We start from the raw sequence: 3,723 nt of genomic DNA, 5'->3' as shown, positions 1-3,723 counted from the left end.
CTTATAATAATTAATTATGAATATGTAAATAGGCACAATGTAATAAAACTTACTATGAAATGAGAGGGATAAAGCTAAGGTAGCAAAATGTTAACCATGAGTAGATCTGCTTTAGCATATATAGGAGTTCATGTACTATTACTGCAACTTTTCTATAAAATTTGCAATCAAGACAAAATAAATGTTGAAAAATTGTATACACACCACTCCCATAAATATAAAAATAATATCCTTATATAAAATAAATATCCCAACTTCTTTATTCCATAGCACTGCTGAAGTTCTAATATCAAGTCTCTATTAAATGTTTATTATGACTTTCCTTCCATAAGGGATATGAATCATTGATATTTTGTACTATGAGGTAATCTTGAATCTCTAGAATTATACCTAGCACTTAGTAGATGTAGAATTAATATTCTTAAATGACTGAATAAATGTTACAATTGGATATAACAGACTCTAGAGTCAGATGATCTGTGTCCAAATCCTTATTCTTCGTGTTACTGCACACAACATGGGCAAGTTACTAAGCTTCTCAGGAACTTAGCTCCTAATGAGTAGCTACCTAAAAGGGATATAGGGAGGGTGATGTCAGCAAAAATGGTGGAGTATGGAACTTCAAAAGTCTGTTCCTCCACCAAAGCAATGAATAATCTGGCAAAAACTGTGAGAATCAACATTTTTGGGACTCTGGAATCCAATCAATGTCATACAGCAAGCGCGGGAATGATTATTCAAGAAAAACACATAGGAGTCTCAATAAAATAAGACATTTTAACGTGCCTGGCACTATCTCCCACCCCTCAGCTTGGAAGTGGCCTGAAGGCAACAGTTGGTATTTCCAGGATGTACCTGGCACCAGAGGGAACAGACCTTATTCTCAAACAATTGTGGGTTTTGTCTTGACCTGTCTGGTGGCTCCTGGAAGAGCTGTCTCAAAGAGCTCTTTCACCTAACTCAGGTATTTCACCTAACTCAGAACTATCCCAGGGTTGAAGCAGCCACCCAGGGAGAATGTGTCAAAAATACTTAAACTCAAATGTGTGAGCTGCTGCTTCCCCAGGCAAGGAATAACAGTTGGAGGAAACAATAGTCTAGCCAAAAGCCTGGAAAGGAAACACGAGGGAATGAGAATAAGGATTTTTGGAACGCTGCCACATATTTCTGGGAATCTAGGAAGCCATGCAAATACCCCAGGCTCAGAAAAGACCTGAGAAGGCCCTAAGCTCTTATCTCTGACTAACCTTCAGGCACTGCACAAGCAGGAAGTGACGGCTAAGGTACAGTCGTAAGCTGTCTAGCTGAGTGTTGAATACCCAACACACACACATATGCACACACATGCCATCCATCAAGATTGGAAAGTTTTTGGTTTTGTTTTTTTAGTTCCAAGTATTTAAGGAAATTTCTGTGAAATCACTAGCTGACCATAAATCTAACAGAACAGACTTCAGTGACCATGCATGGCAAGCTGTCATAGGATACAAACTGTACAAAACTAGTTTGGAAAAGTCATGCAACAAATCAACAACAACAAAGGAAATGCAAATCAAAACCACAGTGCGATACCACTTCACACCTATTAGGATGGCTATAAGCTCTTTTAAAAAATGAAAATAACTAGCATCGATGAGGAGAAACCTGAACTTTCATACATTGCTGGCAGGAATTTAACATGGTATAGCCACTTTGGAAAGCATTTTGGCAACTCCTCAAAAAGTTAAACGCAGGATTGCCATATAACCCAGCAATTCCACTCCCAAGTGTACATCCAAAAATTTTGAAAATATACATTCAAACAAAAAAACATCTATACACAGATGTTTATAGCAGAGTTATTCGTGAAAACCAAAAACGTCCATCAACGTGAATGGATAAACAAAATAAGGTATATTCATGTAGTGGAATACTCTTTAGCCTTAAAAAGAATGAAGTACTGGTTCATGCTACAACATGGAGAAAACACTATACTAGGTAAAAGAAAGCCAGACACAAAAGATCATAGGTTGTGTGATCCTATGTCCGTGAAGTGTCCAGAAGAGGTAAATCCATCAAAACCAGAAAGTGGCTTAGCAGTTGCTCTGGGCCAAAGAAAAGGAAGAATAGGGAGTGATCGCTTAGCTTGGATGGGGCTTCTTTTGTGGGGAGTGACAAAATGCTCTGGAATTCAAAAGTGGTAATGGATGCACAGCATTGTGAAGGTAGTAAAAGTCATTGAATTGTATACATTAAAATGGCGACTTGTATGTGAATTCAGTTGATTTTTTAAAAAGGAATATGGGATGCTCAGGTATGATGATGCGTGTTGAATTTTCCAGGAGGGAGTCTTTCAAAATAAGTGCCCAGGAAATATTAACAGATGACCCCCTCCAACTAGCCTCTGCAGGTGTAAGTGAGAAACTGGTTCCCCAGGCCTTGCAGCAGGGAGAGGGAGACAATGGCAAAGCTTTCTTCAGGGGTCCGAGGCCCCATGAGCTGGATGAGCCTGGTCAAGCATTTCTCTCTAGTAGAGGGTCTTTGGTCGGTTGGAAATGTCAGAAATGGCCGTAGTAGGGTCTGAAATGCAGCTGTGCCCCTAACTCTTGGGAGACCTCAGGCCAAGTGCCTTCTGGATGGTGCTTTCCTCTGAAGTAAGATAAAAACCAAGGGGCGCCTGGGTGGCTTAGTCGGTTAAGCGTCCGACTTTCGCTTAGGTCATGATCTCGCGGTTCGTGGGTTCGAGCCCCGCGTCGGGCTCTGTGATGACTGCCAGCTCAGAGCCTGGAGCCTGTTTCAGAGTCTGTGACTCACTCTCTCTCTGACCCTCTCCTGCTCACGCTCTCTCTCTCTCTCTCTCTCCTAAAAATAAATAAAACATTAAAAAAGAAAAACACAAGTGAGGACTCAGGAAGCAGGAAATCCTGTGATTCCAGGGCCTGGCAAATATAAAGGAGGAGACCCTGCCCAGAGAGGCCAGGCTGGGGCTGACCCCCGTTCCGGCGTGCCTGGGGCTCTGTCTCCTTCCACCTGCCACACCTGCCCCGAGGGCAGACGTTCCTAGGCAGCCCCCTCACCTCGCGGACTCCAAGCCCTCTTTTCACTCTCAACGCTCAACTGCCAAATTCAGGACCGTTGGCAGGCTGCGGACTTTCTGCGGGCGGAGCGGGTAGTGGGAGGGGCTTGGCCTCTGATTGGACGAGGGCTTCGGGGGCTGGGAGATGGGCGTAGCCAACGGCCAGAGCCCAGGCAGGTGGCGGTTGATTTCGGGCAGCGTCTTGTTCAGTTTCTACGGGATGCATCAGAGTTGTCTCCCCTGACAACCCGGCTTATACGCACCCTCCCTGTCCAAGGAAGATCAGGACTGCCTTAAGGATGCAGGAAAAACCCCGAGGCCCAGGATGTGGGGAACTGGGCGCCCCCTCCCTTACCTCAGGTTGGTTGCAGAAGCTGCGGCCTTGGCGTCGCCGAAGCCACCGCTCTGCCCCGTCAGGGCGTGGCCTCCGCGTAGCAGGGCTGAGCCCCCTCCCCTCGCAACTCCGCCCCGCTTTTTCTCCCTTTACCTCTATGTTTGGTCTCCCACGAAAGGATTCCATTCTCCCCTTTCCGAGGAGTCGCCCCCTGTAGGCGGTGGAGGAGCACAGGACTCCAAGGGCTGGGACTAGTTCTCCCCTTTCCGAGGAGTCGCCCCCTGTAGGCGGTGGAGGAGCACAGGACTCCAAGGGCTGGGACTAGCCTGGCGGA

At 45.6% G+C, this 3,723-nt stretch overlaps 1 long non-coding RNA gene across 1 annotated transcript in view; it reads left to right on the top strand.

Moving 5' to 3' along the window:
* The first annotated feature begins 3,235 nt into the window (after positions 1-3,235).
* LOC144232105 (uncharacterized) overlaps positions 3,236-3,723 on the top strand; it is a 1,573-nt gene continuing 1,085 nt past the window's right edge. Inside the window, exon 1 of the long non-coding RNA XR_013335315.1 lies at positions 3,236-3,415. This is a non-coding gene — a long non-coding RNA (uncharacterized LOC144232105). The remainder of the gene's footprint in view (positions 3,416-3,723) is intronic.

This window comes from Crocuta crocuta, unplaced genomic scaffold (assembly GCF_008692635.1).
Source record: "Crocuta crocuta isolate KB4526 unplaced genomic scaffold, BGI_CrCroc_1.0 scaffold44, whole genome shotgun sequence".
Taxonomy (NCBI): Eukaryota; Metazoa; Chordata; class Mammalia; order Carnivora; family Hyaenidae; genus Crocuta; species Crocuta crocuta.
This window is presented reverse-complemented; position numbering and strand designations above follow the sequence as displayed.